This window comes from Protopterus annectens, chromosome 7.part1 (assembly GCF_019279795.1).
Source record: "Protopterus annectens isolate FY-2018-M chromosome 7.part1, PAN1.0, whole genome shotgun sequence".
Classification (NCBI taxonomy): Eukaryota; Metazoa; Chordata; order Ceratodontiformes; family Protopteridae; genus Protopterus; species Protopterus annectens.
In genome coordinates, this window is record NC_056740.1 from 238,023,573 (window position 1) to 238,051,385 (window position 27,813).

General features: G+C 36.7%; 1 protein-coding gene across 1 annotated transcript in view; it reads right to left on the bottom strand.

Annotated features, from left to right (window-relative positions):
- The window catches only part of LRRK1 (leucine rich repeat kinase 1), a 2,417,153-nt gene that overhangs the window by 1,226,398 nt on the left and 1,162,942 nt on the right, over positions 1-27,813 (bottom strand). The window lies entirely within an intron of this gene.

The following is a 27,813-nucleotide window of genomic DNA, read 5'->3' on the forward strand; positions in this document are numbered from 1 at the left end:
AAAAATCCCATGAATCTTTAGTTATATAACTGAAACATTTCATACTTTCCTTAAAAAAATGATCCAAATATGTACTTATATTGCATGTAACACTTCTATGTCCATCTACTATGGGCCTAAATTCCAAATTGTCAAGGCCTTTGTGTATTTTTGGTATTCCGAAGATACCACTGATAACTGGATGTTCATTTCGTAAAAAATCATATTCTTTTTCAGTGATACCCCCTTGGTATAACATATCTACTAACATTGTTTCAATTCTTTTATAAGCTATATGTACTTGGTTTCTACTTATTTCTGTATATGTATTGCTCATTAACATGTTAGTCATATATAAACTGTAATCATTATAATCCAATATGACTATACCATTACCTTTATCAGGCCTCATAATTCTTAATTTTGGATCATTTTTTATATCTTTAAGTAATTGTTGTTCAGTTGTTGTAATGTTAACATGTTTATTATATTTGTATTTCTTATAAAATGTTCTAATATCATATTCACTTCTTCTTTCAAAATACATAATTTCTTCATTCATGGGTGGGTTGAATAGACTTGGTTTCGTGAACATCTTATTTGCCCCAGTTTGACTTTCAATATTGTTGTTGAAATATACTTTAAGATTCAATTTTCTTGAAAATAACTTTAAATCTAATATAGATTCTACCATATTGCCTTTTATACATGGGACATAATTAAGTCCTTTTGAAAACAAATCAGTTAATCGAGCGCAATAGAAGTATTATGGAAGAACTGAAGGATGAGATAATAAAGGTGGAGCAAAGTATCGAAAGGGATTTTGAACTTATTTTTACTGAAAGAATAGAATACGTTTCTATTCTGGATGACAATGGGCAGCATGAACGCTTTGCAATCGAAAGGAAGAACAAGAAATTAGATTGTGATGTAGCCATGTATAATTCTGATACTGCCTACAATTTCTTTTTAGGTTCTGACAAACAACATTTTTCTTCTTACAGCAAACTACACATGCAAAAACCGGTCCACCTTAAATATGATAGAGGAAGGAGTGTGGGTCCAGTCACAGAAGTTTTGTATTCAGCGGGTAACTGTTCAGTGAATGATAACGGAGAAGAAATCAGCAGCGTCTCTGATACTGAAGATTCCAATGGTTCTGCTGGATTAATTTCTAGTGGTGTTTTTAATTCTGCTTTGGAAACTGTTGAAAATGAAGCAGCAGTTAGACCCAAGACTTTTTTAGCTGTGGGGAAAGAACAGAGACAGCAGAAATCAAAACCGATGGTGACCAGGAAGAAAGGGAAGTTATTGTCGGATTCGTCGACAGACTACGAGTAAAAATCATAAAAAAGACCAGGTTAGACTGTGACATTCTAAATTTATCTGATTTTGTGTTGAATGAGTCTCAAATAAAGCTATTGAAGTTGGGTGTAAACTTTGTTCCGACGAAGACGGCCAATGTGGTTGATGTGGTTTTAGATTTGAAAAAATATACTACAAATTTAAATCTAACATACATCTTGAAAGATGTTAATAACACCACATCTCCTTTTGTTACACCATCATGTTGTAATCCAGTGTTACTGCACACATTAAAAGTCTTTGAAACTTCTTGTGAAAGTGAGATAAGAAAGCTAGTTGAAAATACAAGCAGAAATATTAAAGGTAACAAGAAGTATTTTTTTGACAATTTGAATAGTGAAATGAGAACAGCTATAAATGAATTGTCTGACAATAAAAACATTCGGATTATGAAAAGTGATAAGGGTGGAATGTTAGTAATTATGAATCAAGCTAGTTATGTTCAGAAAATTGAAGAAATGTTAAGTAATGAAGTAGAATATGAAAAAGTAATAGCTAATGACATCATTAAATGTTACTAATACATTTCCAGTTTTTTGTATGACAGCTTAATGTGTGGGAATTTGGAACAGAAAACTTATAATTTTTGTAGTATTGAAAATCCCAAAGTGGGAGTTTTATTTGGCATTCCCAAAACACATAAAAATATGGCAGCTCCACCCTTTTGGCCTATCATTTCAGCCCCTAACTATGTTACAGAGGGAATGTCCTTGTTGGTTGATGCTTTATTGAATTCACTGATGCAGAAAATGGGATTCTTTTTTAAAAGATTCATGGGATTTTCCGAACAGTATTAGATTATTTAGTCAAAATGTACAGTTTGATCCTTCTAAACATATTATGTTTACTGTAGATATGACATCTTTGTATATCTCTATTCTTCATGCTGAGGGACTAGAGTATGTCAGGGCATATTTAACTCAATTTATCAACATGATTAATGGCAGTATCAACTTTTGTTGTGAGTTATTAGAGATACTTTTATATAACAATTATTTTTTGTTCAATGGACAATTCTACAAACAGGTCAGGGGTGTTGCCATGGGTTCTCCGGCAGCACCTTGTTTTGCTAACATAGTTATGGGGTGGTGGGAACATTTGATTTTGAACCCATTAAAAAATGAATTTAATATCATTTATTACAAAAGATTCATCGATGATTTGGTGTTCATTTTAACAGGTGATTTTCATTCTGTAGAGTCTTTTGTAGCCAAAATGAATGCAAAATCTGAATTTCTTAAATTTGAATTAGGTGATATAGGCTTTGAGATCAATTACTTGGATGTCCATTTGTTTTGGAGTGAAACACACCATTAGCAAAATTCACAGAAAAAAGACTTTCATGAATAGTTATTTGCATTCTTCTAGCCAACATCCCACATTCATTAAAAAGAATATACCCAAAGGGCAATTCATTAGAGCTAGCCGCATGGCTAGTGAAAATTCACTGTTGGCTGAGGAATTTCAATTTATTATTGAACTCTTCAGCCACAGGGGATATGAGTTAGATTATTTAAATGAATTAGCCAAATACGTGTGGGATAGAAGAGAGAGAGTCATTACTATCCTATTCTGAAGAAAGGCATAAGTGAAGATGGTGGTAATAATAACAATAAAAACAATGACAATAGTCATTTATGTTTTGATTTACAAATGACCTCAGATGGAACAGAGTTACGTAACATCATAGAGAAAAACTGGAAAATTATAGAAGGTAATTCGGATTTATTGAAAGTTGTTGTTGTTGCTGCGGTAGCGTTGTCGCCTCACAGTAAGACGATGCCCTGTTCGATTCTCAGCTAAAGCGTCTTCTGTGTGGACACATGTGTGAATGGGTGTACCTTCGTTGAAGGCTCTGCATCAGAGCTGGCAACTCGGCACGTAAAAATCTACTGCCACTCATTAGCAGACCGGAGTTCCGCTGTGGCGACCCCTAACCGGGAAAAGCCGAAAGACACATTTATTGAAAGTAGTAGGTCCTAAACCAAAGTTTGTTTATAGAAATGATTATAATTTGAAAAACATACTAGAGAAGGGGAGGGACATGAGTTTGATCCTTAACCCTACCTTCTTTTCTGACAAACCTAAGGGCATGTACAAATGTTCTGGTTGTTCCATGTGTAGGTATATTTTAGTAGGACCATATATAGAACTCTCCCATTTAGAGTATACCACTGGGGTCCCAGGAGTGTTTAATTGTAAAACTCAGAGGGTTGTTTATGTGGCCATTTGTGACAAATGTCTGGAATTTTATGTGGGTATGATCACCAGACATTTATTTAAAAGGATTAGGGAACAGGTGTACAGTATAATAAGGAAAGATTTGAATAATGCCCTATATAAGCATAATGTGGAATGTATAGGTTTTAATAAGTTTTTATTTTCCATCTTGGAACAAAGTCAACATGACAAAAGAGGGAGAGATTTCAAAGCCTATCTGGAACAAAGGGAAGCCAGATGGCAAATTAAATTGAAAGCAGATCATAAACCTGGTTTGAATGACATCATTAACATCAAATGTTTTTTAAAAAATCATAGGAGACATGTATAAAAATAATATAACATATTCATGTTGTATTTATTAAGTTTTTATGATTGTTTTATTGCTTTTACAATAATTATTTTAATTGGAATAATTAACTTATTATGACATCATTGGTTTTGTAATTGGGTATGCTTTTTAAGTGTATTTGTATTGTGAGATTTTTGTTTCTGAGGAAGTCTATGTGGATGAAAGCGGTCATTAAAGTAGAGTACGCTAGACATTTCTGTCCTGGTATTCTTCTAGAGGCTTGGTGTTGTGGTTTGTTTTAGCAAGATATGTTTACCACATAAAGTAGTAATTTCACGAATAATGAAGTCACAAGTAAAGTGTATGATACCAGCCCCTCCATTGTTAATAATGAGTAAATTTTTGCACACTTGACCCCCCCCCCTCACATATCTCACAAGAGCTTTATGCATGCAGGCTTTTTATGTTTAGGCTTCGTTTAGTCACTAAAACAGGGTAAAAGTATGAGAACAATTTTTTCTCATCACTAACTTTAAATGCATGCAGTGATTCATTAGCCAGAGCTTTTTTAAGTAGGACATTTGATTGACGGGTATCATGTTTAGAGTTGTTTTTGACTTGGAGATGCATGTTTTTTTTTTTTTGTGGGAGTGTTTTAGGTTGGCTTTGGATAATAGGAGGTTACTAGGATATCAACTCAGAGGTCATTTTAAGCCTAGCCATTTCAATCCAATGCAGTACCAGGCAAGTGCTAGTCAATACCCAAGATCTCAAGAATTTTGCATTATATATCCTGAGATTTATAGAGGACTACAATGAGTTTTCAGGTTCCTTTTTAGGACTAGAAGCAGCCTGGGGGTAGAATCCAGTCTCTCTCTTTTTTGTGGGACTCAATCTATGGCTCCGTGGGGGAGAGAAGCTCTTATCTCAGTGAAGATTTAAGGTGCTTTTGGGTCTTTGGGCATAGAGGAATGCTTTATTAGGTTTGGCTTCTTTTGGAACTGTAGCCACTAACCCAATGTATTTTCTTCAGGTCCCACTTCTGTGTGATGGTCATCCACTGTGTCAGAAATACCACCAGCCTACTTCCTATCCTTGAGAGAGTAAAACTGAAGGGGGGCTTTAAAGAAAGGAGTGGAGCAAGCTTTAAGTCACAGCTGCTCCCTCAGATTGTAATGGCTCCAAAGGGCTTTCAGGTTTCCCTCTTTTTTCCAGGAAGCCAATTCTTCCCGCAGAGCCCCCCCTTTTGGGGGGGGGGGTGCTGAAGCAAAAATAAATAAATAAATAAATTAGAAAGACCACCCTTTACAGGGGTACTTCAAATCTATTCTAGAGCTTGGGAATGAAAAATACCTTTGACTGATTGCAGACGTTTACTATTTTCCTCTAGTTTCTCAAACACCTTCTCGGCTGAAGGTCCAGAAAGAAGTTCTAGATCTAGAGAAGGGCATCCAGCAGCTCGCTCTCAAATGATCTGGAAGGGACAGAGTCTTCAGCCAAGCATGTCTCCAAACATACTCCACAGTAGCTACCCTGCTGGATGCATCAACTAAATCATAGACTAATTTTATGTAGTACTTGTCAACCTAGGAATAGAGTTTGAATACTCTAATCATTTTCTACTTTAGAGCTTTATATTCCATTCTCCTATACTATCTTAACTGGTTAAAATGGGATCAGCAAACATGTCAGACTAGCAATTGAGGTCCTTAATAGCCACTGTAGCAGATGAATAGGCCTCCCCACTCCACAAAAATGGTACGTCTATCATTCAGAACAGGATTCCTGGACAAAGACATTGTGAACCCTGGCTGAAATCCACAGTCATTGTTGCTGCATCAGCCATTAGATTCTTTGTACTGGTGTTTGTGGGAGTCACGGTTTCTAAAAAAGCACCTTGGGCTTCCTCAGAGCACAGGGCTGGGAGTCAGGCTGCAAAAAAAAAAAAAAAAAAGCACTGTAAAATGCATCATCCGACACACTCAGAAGCAGGGAATAGCTTGAGGCCTTGTCTCCTGCAGGCCCAGAAAATTTCTGTATCTGACTTAAGCATGAGAAAACTCTCCAGTCTTTTATTTTTAAGTTTCCTTTCAGTTTAAAATATTCCAAAATGAAATATCCTCAGATGACAAAGCTGAGGAAAGGATGCCCTCAAGGTCAGACGGTGGCATTTAAGGAACATAGGCAAGTTTTTCCACCTCTGAATTTAAGGTATCATTAGAGTCCCACTGGAGAGAAGAGTCCCCCTTTTCTTCTAACAAAGGTCCTTTTTGAGAATGCAGATTCTTCAGAGGTTAGCTGTCTATTTCAAAAAGTCCTTAGCCAACTTGAGGAGATCCTGTTACACAGCCAAGCTCACTCAGCATAGGCTGAGGCAAGCTGACTGACTGTTCTGGATTCAATGCCTTAAGCCTGTGTTTGGGTGAGTGGTCTGCGTTGGAAGCCTCAGCATGCAGGTGTACATCCAAGAGTATTAGCCAGTCTCCTTTGGCTTCCATTGTACAAGCAACATGGAGATTCCATTCTTCCCAGTGCTGGCAGTACTGTCACCACATCCTGAAGTCTGCCATGAGGCCCTAGGACTGATCAACAGCACATAGGTTTCAGCTTACAAGGATGAGTTAGAGACTGATGGCATGGTGGTGTACTCAGAGGGCTGTCAAATACTGAGTGTCATGTCCCTCTCAAAACAACAATTCCTTCAGACACCTTCCTGAAAACTTATTTGCCAGTAGTTGGGAGAATCAGAGGATGCCATGGCACACCAGGACCATTCAAGCGTCCTCTGCAGTAAGAACTACTCAAAACATTTAGCAATGCTCTTTATGGTCCTTTGTTAAATAAGCCACACGTCATGGTCCAGATGCAAAAAAGACAGACTACGTAATTCCTTGTACAGCACTTGTTTCGTACACCAAAGATTATTATTCACCATAGCACCTAACTTCTACTATAAAATTAACTAAAACCACTACAATGGTAACAGGAATTCCCCAATGGATTCAGTTTAGAATCAGGCTGAACCAACAGACTGCAGTACACAAAATGTTCATTGAAATATGGCAAGGTAAAGATGATGATGATGCTGGTTGACATTCCTTTATACCACCAATCAATGTCGATGTCAACTGTAGGAGGGAGTAACCCCTGACTGCTAGTAGGAAGGATGAAGAGCTCTGAAAAATGGACCAAACATCAGGTTTCTACAAGCAGGACTGCACAGAGTTAGTACCCACAACAGAGAATTATGATGAATATCATACTCTTATCACCTTTGCTAACTATCAAAGCAGGCCAGAGAATATGCACTAGACCACATCATGCTCCTGAAAGCAACTTACATGCCACAACAGGAGAATTCTACATCAAATCAGTTGAGCATGACTCTCAGCAGAATCCACTCAAATGAATGCTAGACATAAAAAACTTCAGAGGCATCAGAAGCAGATGGAGTGTACCACTGGCAAACCCATCGACTTCTCCAAGTAACATACAACTAAGGAAATTCTGCTTCAGAGCAAAAACTAAACTAGCCTGGCATATATTCTCCCTGGAATGGGCACGTCCATTTCTTTATGCTTTTCTTCCACTACTTTTGCTCTCAACTCTTTGGTAGATCAGAAACTGATGACAATGAGGCCAGAAATGGTTTTAATTGCCCCCTTCTGGTCAGTAAAGTACCAATTCTCCTAACTGCTCCAGATGGCAGCAGAGAAGAAACCTATTTTGCTGCCACCACATATAAACCTTCTAATGTAGGGAGAAGGGTGCCTGGTACAGACTGCTCTTTCCTCAATAAAACTAGCAGTTTGGAAAGATACAACTTTCTTATATTGTGGGCACCTTTACTTTCAGAATGTGCTAAAATTATAACAGAAACTTCATTTACAATGCTTGTGTGGTACTTTGTGCAGAAGATTAAGACTAGGGGGGTGTTAACAAGCTGCTTCCTGTGGTTAATGGTTTAAAGGAATTGAGGTTGAGGTAATGGTTAAGGAGACTCCATTGTGAGACACACAGATGTGCTTTTCACCAGGCTGGATAAGGAGAAAGTCACGGTTAGTTGTCTGTCAGGGGCCAGAATCCACCATGTCACATACGCACTTAAGTCTCAACAACAGGTACTGTTTAACTTTGTCATCCCTGGACTATATGAAGAGAGACATGATTGAACTCACTGAATATATGTTCCAGGTCGGTATGTCCTTAGCCTTAAGCAGCATTCTACCATTATCCAGAACGATGCCTCAATACAAACAGAAAATGACTGACTTTAGTAATTGGCTTAGTTTCTGGTGTCATTCCAGGGGGATCCAGTACCTGACAGCCTGGGAAGATATGATCGACAGACCACTATGCTTTGCCAGAGATGGCCTGCATCTGTCTCATTTGGGCTTCAGGCTTCTGGCAAAGGCTCATGCCTCCCCCATAGTGCCTTTTTTAGGAAAAGTGATGAGGTTAAAACTACCAATATAAAAATGTCAACAAAACGCAAATTAAAGGTCATGCTGTTAAATGCTAGGAGTCTTATCATGAAACTTCACTCATTGCAAGCATTCTTAACCCTGGAAAATGCTGACACCTGCGCACTCACAGAAACCTGGTTTAGAGCTGCAAAGCACCCCAGCCTTCCTGGTTACTCATCCTATCATACATTCAGACTCCAAACTGTGGGCAGTAAAGCCAAAGGAGATGGAACACACCTCCAGGCTGGTCAAACAATATGATGCACAGAAGATACTATACATGAAGTTAACCATTAACAAGACCCCTAGACAAATCATAGCTAGCTACCAGCCCCCAAATCTGACTCAAGATGCCCAATCTGCCTATCTGGACCTCTTCGAATCTATCAAGATTCAAACTTTTACCCTGATCCTGGGTGACTTTAACTACTCAAACACAGAGTGGAAGAACTATTCATGCCAGAACACAAATTCCCAGAGATTCCTCAATTTTGTCAATGCAAATGCTTTGGAACAGCTAGTTAATACTCCTGCATGAGGTGATAATGTCTTAGACTTGGTATTAACCAACACTGCAGCATCCCTGCAGTATCATCCTAACTGGCAAGATCCAACCATAAAACAGTCACTTTCGAAGTCACCATCTCCCCTGAGCCCCCCAGCTAGGGTCAAACAAACAAAATTCTCCAAAGCTGATTAGGACCTCCTGAGAGATGGTATAAACAGCTTCAGAGCCCCCCTCCCCTCTCTAGGAACTGGCACCACTATCCAAAACTATACCAAAGCACTATACGAGCATTTATATAGATGCATGGAATCAGGAATACCTTACAGGACTAAATCATCCTCTGCAAGGAAGAGTAAACCTGTCTGGTGGACATCTGCAATAAATAAACTCTATAACAAAAGGAAAAAATTGCTGTCTGGGACCAAGAAGGAGCAAATGCACAATTGGAAGTAATCTCTCCTTAGCATGAACAAGCAAATAAGAGCACTAGTGAAATCCTCCAAAGCAAACTTTGAGTCCAAATTGGCCACATCTACTAGAGACAATCATAAGGGCTTCTTTACATATGCCTGCAATCTCAAAGGAAGCGCCCAGATCTGTTCAGAACTGGTGGTCAAGGATACCACATATACAAATGTCGTAGACATAGCAAATTTGCTGGCTGACAAGATTCAGTGAAAACATCAACCTCTGCCCCCCCCCCCCGCCTTCAGTAAATCAGGACATTCCTAGTACCTGCTCCCTTCCTATTATATCTAGGGAGCAGGTCATCACTGCTCTCTCAAAGGTAAAAAATACAGCCTCGATGGGACCTGATAACATCCCAGGCTGCATCCTACATGAACTCAGGCAGGAACTTGCAGCACCATTAAGTGTCCTATTCAACCAAAGCCTGAGTACTGGCTATGTCCCAGTTGATTGGAGGACAGCCATCTCTTTGCACAAATGTGGAGCATCTACTGATCTGGGAAATTATAGACCCATCAGGCTAACTAGCCTGATCTGCAAGGCCATGGAAAGGATTATCATGGACCTCATTAACATGGCCACTGGCAACCTCCAAACACTCGATCCCCCACAGTTTGGCTTTGCCAAGTGGAGGTCATGTCTGTTTAATTTGGTCGACTTCTTTGAGACAGTCACCAAAGCCATGGAGGAGGGGAAGTGCACACCACCTACCTCGACCTGGCCAAAGCCTTCAACACTATTCCCCACTCAGGCATAATAGATAAACTCTCTCAACTAGGCATTAATCCATATGTTACCAGATGGATAGTTAACTGGCTCACTGAGAGAACTCACCTAGTCAAAATAGGGGAGACCACCTCAAGCCCTAGACCTGTAATAAGTGATGTGCCCCAGGGTTCGGTCTTGGGGCCTCTCTTATTTGGGATATACTTTTCTTTGGTGTAGGCCAAACCAAAACAAATGGTCTATGGCTGACCAAGTTTGCAGATGACTGCAAGCTGGGCACTGTCATCAATTCCCCTAGTGATGTGGGCATCCTCCAAGAGGGTTTCACCCAAATTAATGACTAGTGCCAGAAACATGGCCTCAAGCTGAATACCAAAAAACGCATCATCATCCCCTTTGGGAAGAGTGGCGTCCCCACAAATTATCACATTAAGAAAAACATCCTAAGCCCGCAATCAGTTCTGAGGGATTTGGGCACCCAGGTTAATAGCAACCTCACTTTTGACCACCATGTTGCTTCCATGGTACGGAAAGCATTCTACATGGCCCACATCATAAGTAAGTAAGGGTACGTCATCCAGGGACAGGAGGTCATAAAATTCCTGTATTCTTCCATTATAAGGCCCATTACTGAGTACAACGCCTCATTTGGCATATACCTCACAAAGCACATGCAGCAACTGGAGAGACCACAGAGGTTCCTCACCAGGAGAATCCAGGGCCTCAGAAATCTACCATACATAGAAGGGCTAAAAGTCCTATGCCTCTACTCAGTTTCATACAGACTCCTCAGAAGTGACCTCTGTCTGGCATAAAAGGCGATCTCGGACCCTGCCTTTCATGGGAATACTGCATATCCGCAAGTCAAGCTCCACTTAAGTAACCCGCATTTGCAGCCTCAACCTGGTTAGTGACATCAACAGGACTTTTTGGCAGGACAGATTTGTGTCCCACAGACTCCCCCCATCTGTGGAATAGACTCCCTCTCCATGTCAAGCAGAGTATCTCTTTACCCCTTTTTAAGCATAACCTGAATAACTGGATAGGAAACAGAAAATGCATCCCTGGGATTTGCCCCATGTCCCTGCTGGACAGGAGCATTGGGTGCTGATTTGTCTAAACATGGGCTAGACTCTTGGCTAGGCTTATAAGGGCCTCATGGCCAATAGCCTAGTAACTTCCTATGATCCTATATTGTCACTTGACAGCCAACTACCGTATTTCTTCATAAATAAGACCTAACCAGAGCATAAGGCCTAGCATGGCTTTCCAGTGTGGTCATAATATAAGCCCTAACCCAAAAATAAGCCCCAGTTAAGATTGTCAACACCACACAATGGATGTTTTAAATTATAAAATAATATTATTGACACCCATTCACTGAGGTTATTGTACTCTGCTCGCCATTTTTGGACCACTCAGACACCCAACTTCTTCCCTTTGCAGAAAGTCGTAAGATTCTTTCCCTGGGAGTCCTCCATGATTCTTACTTTAACCCTAATCATCACTCACACTTGACGGTTGAGATCCTTGGCCCATAAACAGTGGCAGGTGTATTTTGATTGGTCAAAGTACATACAATGCACGTAAAGTGTGCGCACTTGAAAACGACCGTCTGTGGTTGTCTTATTAACCGTCGCCATTTTGTGTTGCCACTCCGGTCTCGTAAGTCTTCAATTAAACCTCCCCACGCAAGATGAGTGCAAAAAGAAAGAGCTATTCCATCGAGTACAAGAAAGGACTTGTGGAGGACTCTTGGGGAAAGAATCTGACAGCTTTCTGCAAAGAGAAGAACTTAGATCTCCGTATGTTCCGAAAATGGCATGCAGCATACGATAACCTCAGTCAACAGGCCAATGAGGGAAATAAGTGCAACTATGGATCAGGTCGGCAACCATTATTTCCTGAGCTGGAAGACATCATCTGTGAATGGATTGCTAACAGGAGAGCAAAGGCTTTGGTTATGCGCAGGGCTGATATTCAAGCATTTGCCCTTGCAATGGCACCACAGTTCGAAATATCCCCAGAAGAATTCAAAGCATCACAACATTGGCTGGATGGTTTCTTTCAGTGATAGGAAGAGTCTCTAAGAAGATCAGCAACACTGTACAAGCTGGAAGATGCTGAAGCTATTAAACGTGCACTTGCGTTCAAGTCCTTTGTTGATGGCATCGACTTTTCTAAATACCAACATGATTGCTATGAATGAAACTGCAGTGTTTATGGGCCAAGGATCTCAAACAACAATTGATTAGAGGGGTACCTCGTCAATCTACATTCCCTCCACTGGTTAGGAGAGTGCACGTGTTACCTGTATTTTGGCAATTCGTCTAGATGCAAAGAAAACCCCACCTGTAATCATTAGTAAGGGCAAGAAAGATAATATTGAACATGTTTCAGGCATTTACATTCTTCAAACTGAAAAAGCCTGGTGCACACAAGCAGTTATAAGGAAGTGGGTCGATGTGATGCTGCCACTTGTTTTTCAAGGTGGCAAAAGAGGTCTGCTAGTCTGGGATTCAGCCAGCGCTTATTGCGCTAAAGACATGAAGAAATTCCTTGCACGGAGAAGAATAGATCAAATAATGATTCCCACAGGAATGACTGCCTATCTCCAGACTCTTGATATTGCAATAAACAAGCCATTCAAGGACCATTTGCGCATGGAACTCAATGACTACACTGAAAATAGAATGGAGCGAAATCAGCATGGAAACTTTGTGAAGCCTAGCCTGCAAGAGGTCATGATTTGGGTGAAAAATTCATGGGCTAAAATCACTGACAGCTGTGTTGCCAATGCACTACGAGCAGACTACTTGGACAAGCAGTGCTCATTTAAGGAGAGCTCTATTGCTAGGCATGACAGATTGGGGCCAATGATTCTACAGGAAATGGAGTCGCAAGAAATTCCGGCCAGAATTCAGGGGTTGAAGACTTATGACAATGTTCCAGAAGAAGATGACGTGACTGTATTTGAATAACGTTTCCATTATCAGGGCAACAGAATGGATTGCTTCTGCTTTCAGTTTTATTCCCCTCCTCCAATACACGTGTACTGAGAGTTTTCTGCGCTTTCTGTTAAGCATGAAATATTGCACTGTGAAAGCCAAAATGTAGATATTCTGAAGTTGAAATGTTTGTTGCACTGTTTATGTAGAATTCTCATACAACTGTTAACGCATTACTTAGAACTGTTGTCCAATAACATATAAGTACCAAATAAATGTCAATTTGTGTACATGAATAAATGTCGATTTTTGTACAAGAATACATGCAGATTTGTGTACATGAATAAATGAATAAATGCAGATCGTTGTATGGGAGGTAAATAAGGCATTCCCTGATAATAATCCTAATGCATATTTCAGCAGGGGAAAGAGTAAAAGACCCGGTCTTATCTTTGGGGAAATACGATAGCTACCCTTAAGCTTGTCAGTGTGCATGGAATTTGCTCTATATTGCTGCTTTACAGGGTACAGGCTTTTGGATCATTCCACAGGGAAAATTTGCTTCATAAATGTTTGCTACTGTACAAGGTACTGGTAACCCATGCAAATGTGCAAAATTTATAACAGAAAAAAAAAAGCTAACAAATGAGCACTCTGGCTAATAAAATTTCCTTACTAGGAGTGCCTTTGTGAATTTCCCAATTCAGATAGACTAGGCAAACAACACCTGACACAAGATGAATAAACCCAGTCCTCCTAATATAAAAACACAGTAGAGGAGACCCACAAGCACACTTTTACCACAAACCAATTAAACAGGTAGCTGGAAATTCCCTACTGAAGGCAATTTCAAGATAGTCTTATATCAGTAACATTGAGAGCTATTTTTTTTCTTTACAATAATACAGTGAAATGCACATAACACATAAAAGCAGGAAACAGTACTGACCACTCAAAATAACTTAAGCAAGTGTGATAAAGTAGTGACCACTCAAAATAACTTAAGCAAGTGTGATATACCAATCAAAAGTACTTAACTTTTGTCTGAATGGAACTGGATGCAAGTAAAACACTTCTGAAATGCAGGTTAGGACTCAAAGCTTTGCTGAGCTCTATGAAAATGAGCAGTAGATAATATGTAGTAAGCAGTGGCGGATCCAGGAATTTTTAGAAGGGGGGCGTAGTCTGGTTAGTTGATTACCGGGGTGGAAGCAAGAAAGTGGGACACTTGGTTTGGTGGTTGTGAAAAGATCACCTTAAGAAGCTCTTACATTATGTGTGGAAAGACATCACTTTACATTCAGTTACACATGATTTTACTGTATAAGCAGGGGAGGATTGTGGTGGGAATGAAACCAGGATAATTACAATTAACATTCCCCAGGTGAACTTTGGCTAGTAGAAAACTGTTTACCTGCCCTGCAGGTATGCAAGATGCACAAAAAAATAAAAAAAATCAGCCTTTGTACCTAGCTACTATACAAGTGAAATGATTAAACACAGCTTCTGTTCTACATGTGAAATCTTGCCTAGAGAAACACAGCCTACTTCACATACACTCTAGGTAGAGTGGATGGTATTGATGTTAGTCTGCAAGGATGATCGTATCTGCCCGGGGAATCAAACAAGCATATTATTCTACAATTTCTTAAAGCAAACAGTTTAGAACATACATTTTAACACTACTGTACCACTGTAACACTTTTTAAGCAAATCAGCCACTGTATAAACAGTGATATGTGCTAAATAAACAGTTGAACACTAATTGTCAGCACTACCACCTACAAACCCATGTACCTTTCAAACCATCTTATGATAAAGACGCAGTCTTCACTGCACATTTATGTATACCGTAGCACAAGCAACAGTGCAAGGGACTTATGAACGATCCCGTATACTGAAAACTACATTCCCATTTCTTAGCAATACTCACTTTTGATAGCTGCAATGAGCGAATTCCCATCCTAATGATATCCTTAATAACAACTCCTGCTCATAACATTTCAGCCGATCCCTGAAATTGGCGCCATCATGATAGCAGTCACTGAATTCCAAAGGAGGATGACCCATGGTGACTAAAACGGGGGCTTTGTTTACTGACGTCTGGGGCTAGTAAGGTACCAAATTCATGCTTCCCGGCAGGATTTCTGCTGCTTTCACTAATCGCGTGTGTGTAGTCTTTCACATGCGCAGTGTGCAGGGTAGGCGGAGGGTTGGGATTTTGCAAACTGGTGGCTCCAGCATTTTGCTGTCTAAGTTGCACCTTCAGCAAACAAAGATACAAATCTAAATATACTGAACAAATCAGACTACATACATTTTATGGTGCATTATTCACAACCACATTTGTAGCCTCTTGTACTTCCTGATTTTATTGGCAAACCGACTTTATAGTGAAGTAAAACGGGGTGTGTGAAGTCCCAAACAGCTTTGCATCAACTTGTTTCTGAAAGAGGAACTGCAATAATGGGCAAATTCCTTTTCCCTGGTAGCATCGTTTACCACTGTAAATTCATGCAAAACGAAATGAACTTGGAATAACAAGTAATGCAACTGTTAGCACTTCAAGAAGCCCTGCTTCTTCCACAGTGAAATCTAATTATTGTATTTAGTGTTAATACTCATGTAAGGAAAGCAATTACCAGCCAAATACAAACCATTCAAAGGCATACTCTGTGTTGAGCCAAAGCGTGTTACGCAGGCTCGCAGTGCTATACATAACCAAATACAATTTAAAAAGAACATAACACTGCCAGTCCAAAAAATTACCAATTGCACAGCTATACATGACAAGACACAACTTAAAAAAAACACATGACTGCACGTCCAAAAAAGTAACCAATTTCACCCCTTACTTCAGCCCTTCATGAAGTTGAGGCAAAACAAAATGGTTAGAAATGTACATGTGAAAAACCACCTTAATTAGAAGCCTGAATAGTTGCTGTGAGTGGCAAACTGCTACTGTATGCCTTAACGAACTTTTCCATTCAGTCGTGGCGCTAAATGATGGTACCCAGGAAGACAAATTTTCTCTTTACTCCTGGTCCTATTTCAGAAGCAATGGGATAAAAAAACAATCTGAAGTTTACACATCCCATTTCACTGTAACATCAAGTAGTTTCGGTATGACTTTACCAGTTAGGGTGACTTCCAAATGTGGTTGCGATAATACGCAAGTACCATCATTTGGAGTTGGAACACCTGTTTTGCAAGGTGATCATAGCTGTAAATATTCCTCCTTCAAAATAAGGAACAAAGATAAAATATGGAACACCTTACTAATAACTTCAGATAGGATGCACATGAAATAGTAGCATGCGCTTGTTTGTATAGAAAGTTCTTTTGGTGAATTAATGTAACTCAGTATTATTTACAATGAAATTAAGTCATAACACTAAATATGTGGCAGACCCTTCCAGTAAGGAACTGCAAAGAGCATTGATGTTTTAAGACTCAAAATTCCTTATAATGAAGTATTCTGGCACCTTGCCGAGATGGTGCGTTAACCAAGGGATTACTATTATTAATGGAGGAATTACTATTTACTGATCCTTACACAACACTTATCTGTTTCTCTGGTTTCTTTGTGGCCGGAGTATCTACTGTGCAGAGTTGGTGTGCCCTATAAGCTTGGCACATACCTCAGTCTCAACCTATTAGTGCAATAAATCTGGACAGACTCTAAAATAATGGGGGGGGGGTCCAAAACTAGAGAGAGATTTTAAATATCACTCTTAATAAACGTAGAGGGCTGCTATAATAATAAATAGGATGTGTTAGCATGAATTTTCTGAAGGATATGAAGTCTGAAACTCAAATATATGTCCTAACTTAGTGACTTTTATCATCAATAATTTGCCAGAAAGCCACAAATTTTATGAGGACTAGACCAAAAATATGAGGCAAAAATCTGGACAGTTAAGAGGTGAGCCCGGATTCTCCACGGCCTCCCAATACTTCCGGTAGGTGAGGCGTCGTTTCGCCAGAAAAAAGTACTGACTTACAACCGGTTAGGTGTGCAAGCTCTTTGCAGTTATGTGAGTTTAGAGTGGGGTTTAGAGGGGATGATTTGGAAGCTCCAGATCTTTTTCTTTGTGGGCATCCACTGCTTTTTCTGAACCTTTCCCCGAAAGGTGTTTGGTTTTCCACAGTCACTTCGAACAAAAACTGGACAGAAAAAAAGCACTGCTATTTATATAATACATTGCTAGATGTTCCTTAAGTGTTCCATATTTTCTGAAGGACGGTGAAGTTGGGACTGTTACTATCCTTTGTTTATAGGCTTGATACCAAGGCAAGATTCAAGTCATATACCGAAAAGAGCCTAATAATGAGTCAGTTACTAAATTAAAGAATAATCAAATTATTTGATTATTATTTCCTTAGCAGAGTACTTGTGTATACAACACTTTCAGACAAAAAAATGAATATATGATCGGCCAATCATCATGGGTAAGCCAATCGCAAAGTGAAGGACTCACTATATTAAAGGGTGAACATAAAGTTTCCGCTTTTAAATTCTGAGGAGGAGATTAAGCACCGAATGCGCGCAAAGCGAAGACACTACATTCACATCAAGTAACTGAACCTAAACTACTAAGCAAGCAAATACATTGATCATTCTCCATTCTACTTCTCACCCAGAATAAATAAAAGAAACGTGAGCTCAACAACTTACTAGATGAGAGCGAGGGTAAGCTCTAAACCTTTATTTTCTACTCCTAAAGGCATTATGGCATACCCTGACAAAAAGTGGGATTTACAATAAATAAATTTGAGTAATTGGGGCTCTAGTTTTGGTACAAAAATTAAAAAAAAAAGAAAAATATATACCTCAGTCTCACACTTGTCAACCAGTTTGGTGCTGGAGTTCAGAACTCTGCACATTGACTTCTTGAATAGAATTAATTTATTCTGCAAGTTTCTCACAACATGATGCTCAAAAATGCGCCTAATTCAACTACAATAGTGATATATTTGGAGAAGCAATTGAGGAGATTATAAAAATCACCTGACTCTGCAACCTCCAATTGCTTCTCCGATGTATTTGAGTTAGGCGCAAATTTTGACAACATTGATTGGTTGTGAGGAAAAGGAACCTGAACTGAAAAAAATGTACAGTACCATATGATAATTTATTTTGTCTCCATGACAGCCCAAAAAAAAAAAAACAAACATAACTTGAAAACGGAACGTACCAAAAGGGTACATTTTTCAGATTAAAAAAAAATGAAGAACAAAGGTTCTATTGGACAAAAAGGGGGCAGCGTGCACCCCTGCCTAAATTCACCACTGGTAAGGGAGCTTTACTCAAGAACAATACTGGTTTGGTGGGTGGACACTCAGTGTCATGGATCTATGGAAAACAATGGGTGGGAAGAGTACATAATTACCTTATACAATATACAATAGCAATGAAAGATGGGAGGGAGGAAATTTGGAAATCAGATTACCATAAGGAGTGCAGTCCAGAGAAACAGCCTTATAAAACCACTACAGCAAATGGGTGGGAGTGTTGGCAAACAATTTCAAGGAACAAGCAGGCTATCTAGAAATGCATGCAATCAAATAAAGCCAATATTTGATCTCTCTCAGAATTTTTAGCTTAATGTGTTAATAGGGGATGGGATAGATGCAGAATAAAACTTTAAGCAGGTACATTATAAGCAAAATATAAAAGCACTGGAGCCATAGAGTGAGGGGGGAGGGGAACCCCCCACTTTTGCAGCACTTGCGACCTCTCAACTTGGCATCATGTGCGCAATGACCACACGCCTGTTTGAATAGGTACAGGATTCATCTCTTACTGTTATGTACTATGCCATTCCAGCAGTTTATTCAGCTGCAGATTTCTTTATTTAACTGCAGTTTGAGTTCTGCACTATGCCATTTGGGCAGTTTATATTCCTTTACAAACTGCCGTTCGGGCAGAAGGATTTCTTTATGCAGAGCTAAGGTACAGTCATCAGCATTATTAGAGAGAGATGTCAGTCAGCGAATGCACTTTAGAGGTAGGTGTGTGTGTGTCTGTGTGTGTGTGTGTGTGTGTGTGTGTGTGTGTGTGTGTGTGTGTGTGTGTGTGTGTGTGTGTGTGTGTGTGTGTGTGTGTGTGTAAATGCCCCCAACAGGATACATCTGGTGGCTAGAGGTACACAGGCTCAAACCCTGTACCTTGGGTGCAGGTAAGAAGAGCCTAAAGTCCCTAGCCACCATCACTTGTGAATTTATGCCTCACAGTTTTGTTCTGTTCCTCATTAAATCCCTGGTTTTCAGGAGCAGTAAAACAAAATCTTCTATCCAACAATTTTCTAAGGTTATAAGATCAGTATTTGAAATGTGTCCCTATTTTTGGGCTGTATTCCCCCATTACTGGCTTTGTTCTGTATTTTTGTGCTAAGCGTTTGAGAGCTATGGTGATAAGTGAGAACTTGAATTCACTAAATGATAGCCATTTAAGTTTGTCTTCCTGTCTTTCAGGAAACTGCTGATTTAGCTTAGTGGTATGTTGCTCTGACCTGTAGTGCACAGAGTTCTAGGTTCAAGACTTGACAGTGAAATGTACAGTGGTAACACAACATTTTATGCAAGCAACTTTGCAAAATTATTCAAACAATGTTTAAAATGTGTCCCTGGTGTTTGGCCTCCCCCCCCCAACTGAAAATAAGTGCAAAAAGCTGTGCAACATGCCTATGGCTTACACTACTGTGATTCTGTATTTGTATATATATATATATATATATATATATATATATATGTGTGTGTGTGTGTATAAAATATATATTGTGTGTAGAAGTAGACTGTTATCATGGAAATGTTCTGAATAGGGCAGTTTTGTCATTACTGGTGCATGCATTTTGCTTCATTGCCTACTGGAAAAATGTTCAAACAATAAATTTAAAATGAGCTCTAACTTATGTCTAACAAGTGTGATGTATTATACAAGGAATACAATTTAATAAAGTCAGGAAGGTGTATCAAAGAACACATGTATGTTTCTTGTTTTGTGCGCAAGGGGCCTCTGATTTGAAAACAGCCCAAAGGTAATCTTTATCCACCACTGGCCAGATGCATTTTCTTTGGATGTAATGTGGGTTTTAATGCTGTTTCAAAGAATGTGAGTTTCAAGGGCAGAGAAGTTTTAATGCCAAGTCTATTTTCATTATGAGACAGTATTGCTTTGTTTAGCAGACATCTGTTAGTGTTTGTGCATTGTGCTATAAAATGTAAAAAAATAAAATCCAAATAATCATTGTAGAAGTAAAGCAGTATGCACACATTAGTGTTTATGGTAAATGGGGTGAAACAGACAGGTAATGGGACATTGGAATGGCTGCAGGGGGACTCTGGTGCTATATTTTGGTTCTGTTCTTCAGTTTGCGTTTGAAAGTTGGTATCCCACAATTCCATCGGAGTGGGTGGGGTTGTGTAATTATGTATGCAATTTTTATGTTAATCAGCGTACAGATTTGTACCTATTTTTCATGGGCCTGAATGTTGTGGAGAGATGGATATATACCACAGAGGCTACCACCTGTTTCAGAACAAACTATCCATAAAAATAAAACAAAGCACATCCGTCCATATTCAAATGCAACTTGGATTTAAGGATGGGCAATAGAAAATGTTCTCCAGGATTGCCCCTCATGCCACTAATGGATAGAGGCAGTTCCTAAATGCTGCATCCCTTATATAGGTCCCCTCAAATTATCTATGGAATGATCACAATTATTCTCACTAGGGCCAATATACAATCCACCATGGGATAGGTAAGACCAATCAGAAAATGTTAACTCAAGAATCAAGCACCAAAAGGGAATTGGCTAAGCTTAAAAGGTCTTCCAAGTGAACCTATGTTGTGGTAGTAAATAGTTAAAAAAAATTGCACTTTTTAGATCACTAAATCCGCCCCCCAGTCTTCAACAGCCTCTGGCTCCTCTAACTGAAGCACAAACTGGAGCAGAGAATTCCCTCACTATTGACCTTCTACTACAGTTTAAAGCACCAGACTATGCAGAGATTTCTCAGTAACACTTTTTATGGGAAAAACACAGTAATAAATAGCTAAGACTCAAATCTGGCAATGGTATACAGTCCTACAACAGCTCTAAATTAAACTACAAGAATATGGCCCGGCAGGGTTTAAAGTACATATGAATAGCTTTTGTTAAGTAATTCTACTTGTGGAAATAGAACTACAGAATAATGTAGACACAACCTTCCAACAACTGCAAATTAAAATACAAGACTAATGTCCCAGAAAAAGGAAAAAAACTAAAAAATGCAGAAAAATAACGTTTTTGACTAAGATATGGTAAAAAGCAGAAAAATAAAAAGTATCAGCACAAAGGTCAATACAAGTGCAACTTAAATCCATTTAAGCAGAGTTAAAATAATTCATAGCTGTCATTTGCTTTCATATGCAGCCTGTATGTCAACATCATGAAATTTCTTAAGAGCTGGACATCATTCAGTTTACATAACCTGTACGGTGAAAACATTGCAGTACAGTGTGAAAGCATATTAACTTGAGAAAATTAATTTTATACAATGCTTCATAGCCATAATAATAAGACACTAATTATATAAAACTGCACACTGTTATAGTTTTTAGCTGCTCTGCTACACTGTTTCAAATGTATGCCTGAAAGTTTTTGTTACACTTTCATAGTGATACCACATCTTACATGTTCCTAGTTATGGCTGAAAGTTTGTACAAGCTTTGCAACAATGTTTCCATCCTCTCTGTGCTTCATTCAAGTTGCCAGATTTAAAAAAAATGTGCACAATGTTGCATAGCTGTGGAACTGCTGCAAGGAAACACAAGATATGTAGAAAGTTATTTGCATCATTTATCCCCTGAAAACATTGTGCTTGCTTTCCATTTCACCACACACACACCAGACTTGCACTGCATTTTAAGTTTATCATATGCCTGAATTTACAACACGTCTCAGGAAATATTACTGCACATCAATATCACTTTGAAATAGGTTTCTTTCAAATGGAATTGGTGTGATTTCTTAATTTATCTGCTATATTACCAAGAGGGTGACTAGGCCCTCTGAAACTGGGCTGTTTCCACACATCCATGTTTAGAACAATTTGCTAATTTTCACCATGCAAATTTGCTCACAGCCGTGATAAAAGAAAAAACACAGAATTGGGCCTTGTCCCTCTTAAAAAACATAAGAATTCTGAGAAGTTTCTATTTCTTTCAGCACTGTCTCTCCAAAAATGTGGAACACTACCTGTAATAATGTTGAAATAATTTGTGAAATGTGGAAAAATTACTAACAACTTTAAATAGGAATCTCACAGTATTGTTAAAAGCTATTACTTCATACTTACAAACGATTCTTGATAAATTAATGATTCAGTAGTATATTCCATAGATATTTACTATACAAATTCCAAAGTATGAGTATGCAACAGGCCCTTTCGACGTGGAACAGTGAAGAACATGGAATTAGGATCTGGAAGTTGGTACAGAGGTTAAGGTTGCAATCTGGAGTTCCTATTGTACATGGTTTGATTTCCTTAGCCCTATTATACGATTGTAAACAAGTCACTTAATCATAGATATTGCTCTCAGATCACCTCTGAAAAGGGTCTGTCTTTCCAGTGGGCAGCAAATAGGTATTATTATTATTAAGACTAAAAATGAGGAATTGTACAGACTTCTAGAGAGGTGCTCTTTGCCTGAAATACAAGACATTCCTGGACCCTGTTTTTTTTTTTAAAACAAGTTTATTGTTTTTAACATACAATAAAATATCATAACAATTTTATACAAGTAATTAAAATAGATATGATTATAACATTCAACAAAACAACCAAAGTATTTACAAAGACATCCACTACAATCAGATCAATTAATTAAACTAAAATACCATGTTATTTGAAGTTAAGATTTGTTTAACAAGTTTTGTAAATTATCCCATACAATATAATAAGACGTTTTTCTAGTAGTTCTTAACTTGATTGTATTCAGTTCCATATGGCACACTATATTCATAACATTTTTAAATTCATTGAACGAAGGAGGTGTATCTGAAATCCAACTTCTGGTTATTATTTTTCTAGCCACTGCTAGGATAGACCATAACAAGGGAAGCTTAACCTTTTTAACACTTTGAGGTACAGGTGTGTTGAATAATATAAGAGATTTAGAAATAATAAAATTATCTGTAAAAAGAGCCTGCAAAAATTCATTAATTGACTTCCAATATTCTTTCAATTTTATACAGTCATAAAACATATGAGCCCAGTCTGCACTGATTTCTACATTACATCTTTTACATAGATTATCTTTATTATTTATTTTATTCATCATCAAAGGTGTATAAAAGGATCTATGCAAAAATTTCCATGTAAAAAGTCTCCAGACAATGGAGGACGTAGTTTTATAAGCAGATTCCAATATATATTGTTTATCTTGTTGATTTGGTGGATCACCATTAATGGAAATGAAATAATTCCAGTAGGTATCTACACTGTAAAAAGTTTATTGTCTGATAATTTTATGTATGTATGAAAGCTTACCTTTATCAGAAACTTTATGTTGTAAATTTAATATCAAGTAATCAATCAATGTTGGAACAGATTCTTTAACTGTTATAGACATTAGATCTATTTTATCAATGAGATGTTGTCTAAAGGTCTGAACCTCTAACCAGCAAGTTTCTCTTAGATCAAATTCTTGTTTTAAGAAATCTAGATTTTTAACTTTATTATCAGATATCAACTGATACCAGTACTTTAGATCATTATCTGTAGTTAAATGAGTTCCTTCAGAAGTGGATGACAAAAGCATACCCTGAGAATACATTATAGGGAATATAATAAAATTCCATTCTTTATATTTAGGATGCATGAATATAAAGTTACGATAACTAATAATAATGTTTAATGGGTAACTAACTATATGTTTAGGTGTAATAGGTGAAGTACAAAATTCTTTTAGTAACCATAACATGGAGTTATTTACAATCATATTTTTATGTGTTAAGGAGATTTTCATGAAGTGAATACTAATTATCTCCCAGTAATATTTCCATTTTGCAACATATGACTGATCTATTAATAAAGTAATAACTTTTATAATAGAAGAGATAGTATATAAATTGAAGTCTGGAAAAGAAATACCCCCTTGAGACCAACTATTAGTATGGTTCTTTAAAGCAATCCTAGGTCTATTAGGTGCCCATAGGAAATTTAACATTAGTGTATTCAATTTCTTGATAATTATTCTTGTAGGTGGAAGTATTATTGATTGTATTAAGTATAATATCTTGGGGAATATTATCATTTTAATAATTGTAAGTCTCTCTTCCATAGTAAAAAACATATTATTCCAGGTATTAAAGAGATTTTGTATATTAAGAAGACAGGTATTATAATTATTATGTATAATAGATTTGATATCTTTAGATAATATTATACCTAAATAAGTTATCTGACCTGAATTGGGTACATATTTAGTAAAATCATTAATGAGAACATTTTTTCGTGTATATATAGGTAGTATTTTAGTTTTTTCTTCATTGAATATTAAACCAGAAATACTTTTAAAATGTATCATTTTATCAAACAGAGACTGCATAGAAGAATTAGATCCTGTTGATGTGATTAGAACATCATCTGCAAAGAGTTGAATTTTAGATGTTGTATTTTCATCTATTTCAAATCCCTCTATGTCAGTACTGTTTCTGATCAAATTAGCCCAAGGCTCCATTATTAATGTGAATAATAGTGGAGAAAGTGGACACCCTTGTTTTGTACCTTTAAAATTGGTATTTTTGTGAGACATATGTTCCTATCTTAATATAAGCCAATGTTCCTTTGTATAAATGCTCAATTAGATTTACAAATGCTTCTGAGAAGTTTGTGCACTTCAGTAAGGTAAACAGGTAGTCCCAACTTACTGAATCAAATGCTGAGCTTATATCAAGACTAATAAGAGTTAAATCTTTCTTTTTCCTATTTGCAAAATCAATTAATGTTAGAGTTCTCCTTATATTATCAAAAGTATTTCTATTTACAATGAAGCCTGTCTGATCTATATCTATAATGCCAGGGATAATTGTTTTCAATCTATCAGCAAAAATACTCATAAACATTTTATAATCAACATTAAGTAATGAGATGGGTCGATATGAAGTACATCTAGTTGGATCTTTATTAGGTTTCAAGATTGGCGAAATAAATGTATATTGCCAAGATGGGGGGGGTTATTTATTCATTTTGGGCCAAAATAAAAACCTTATGTATTAATGAGTATGTACTTTTAGAAAGGATTTTATATATCTCTGGTATAATACCATCATTACCTGGTGCTTTGTTTGATTTAAGCTTGTTTATTTGTGTAACAACCTCTGTATATGAAATACTTTTATCCAATAGTTTAATCTGTTGTTTATTAAGTTTTTTATTCATATTTGTGGTTATAAATTCCCTTATTTTATCTTTAGGTTCCATGTTAATGTTATTATGATTAATTTTGTGAAAGTGATTTCTAAATTCATCTAGTATTTCTGGTAGACTAGAAACATTCTTCTTTTTCCTTAGAGAAAAGATTTATTTGATATGATTTTGCTTATTCAACCTTTTTGTTTTGTTTTTAAGTCTATGTAAGTATTTGGGGCTTATTGAGTAAGACAAAAACTTGCATTTCTCTAAAGTTATTTTAACTTTATGAGTTAAAATTTCTTTGTATTTCTCATTTAGTTTGTTTATTTCTTCAATGACTTTCTTATCCATAATATTTTCTTTATTATTATGTTTATAAGAATCTAGTTTACTTTGAATATCTAACAATTCCTTATCCCAAGATTTCCTTTTATTATTATACCATCTGATACTTTGTCCATATAAATATGATTTTAAAGCATCCCAAACATAAACAACGGAGACTTCAGAAGTATTATTTATATCTAGAAAATGTTGTACTTCTGAAAGTATATATTCTTTATAGTCTTTTAATTGAGTTAGGTATGCTGGTATCCTTTTGATCTGAACATTGTGAGTATTTTTTATCATGAACTCAAAAACAATTGAATTATGATCAGATATAGGACAAGAAATGATTTTAGAGTTAATTAATTCTGTTACCATCTGGTTAGAAATAAAGACTCTATCTATTTTTGAATAAGTTTTGTATCTGTTAGAGAAAAATGTATATGGTAATGATTTTGAATCTATCTGATTATTAATATCATTTAAATGATAAGAATTAGCAAAATCCTTTAAATGTTTTGCATTAGATGTAATTTTCTTTTTTCCTATAGTGGTATTGTCATTTTCATGTAATATACAATTAAAGTCACCAGCTAAAATAATATCTCCTATAGAGAATGATATGATCTTATCAAGATGGTATTTCACTGTATTAATACCAATTCCAGGTATCCAATATATATTGATTAATGTATAAGTCTTCCCATTAATTTGTATTGTAACCATACAAAACATTCCTTTATCATCTTGATAAGTCTTAATAGTTTTAGGAATGGGCATACTTTTATTCCATAAAATAGCCACTCCTCTTTTTTTCTGAGTGTGCTCTGAACTAACCAATACTGTATATTTGTTTGTGACTAGTTTATCAATATCTTTTTTCAAAAGATGTGTTTCTTGTAGGAAGACTAAGTTGGCCTTATGTAAATTAATGTATCTTATTAGGCTTGCCCTTTTACATGGATTATTCAGTCCATTAATGTTTAAAGAAATTCCTTTTAGAGAAGTCATTTGGCAATTTTAAAACATAGAAAACTTATGATTAAAATAACAATTAACAAAATAAGTAATGTTATACCTCCTCCTTTAGGTGTACCTTTAAATATAACTGTATTTATTGAGTCTCTTATGGGATTTTGTATAAGATTTAATTTTGTTTATAGTGACAATGAACTTACAAAGTGTATTGTGGATGTCAGAACTATATTCATACAACAGTGAACAAGAGAAAATAATGTAAGGATTAAACCTTGCACCCAGCCTGGAGTTAAAAACTCCAACTTAGAGTAGTACATACTACTCAAGTTAACCCCCTACCCTAAGCAGCAGTACCTCAGCTGCCACCTTATCAATTTAATACTAGTTATATTTAACTTAAATTAACAACTTTCAATTAAATTATCTGGTAAGACAAGACTACATATTTGATAAAACAACATCATATATACTAAGAGAAACTTTTTTTTAAAAAAACTATTCATACTACTATATACATCTATTTAATATAATACATTTATATTCAAATAGCATTCAAATAAACTTGATATTAGAAACCAAGAAGAGAGAGAGAAATAAAAGACATGAGAGAGGAAGAGAGAGTGAAAGAGAGAGAAAAAAAAAAAAAAAAAAAGGACGGGCATATGTACACATTCATTTATTCAAAATTTGTAAAAATAAGTTCTAATATTCAATTAAATCAATAACTTTGACTAATATGGTTCATACATTATATATATTAAGATGTATCTATATTCTATCATGTAAATGCAGTTAACAGCTTCCAAAAGACTTTAAATTACTTGTATCAGAGCTTATTTTTCTCATACTTATTATTGTCCGTAGAATAAAATATTATATTTATAGGTATTGCTATAAATCATACTGCATAGTTAAGCAAGATCTCAAAAACACTTGCTTTATTGTAAAGAAAGCCATCTGTATTTTGTATATCTAAACTGCTGCTTTAAAATATGTCAGATGACAACTTCTTCCAGAATAGAGTCATAAAGTTATTTGTGCTTGTCAATCATATAAATCAAATAAATCATAGCAGTGTATATGTTTAAATCATAAGTTTTTTACATATATTAATAAGCTGCAGTCAGA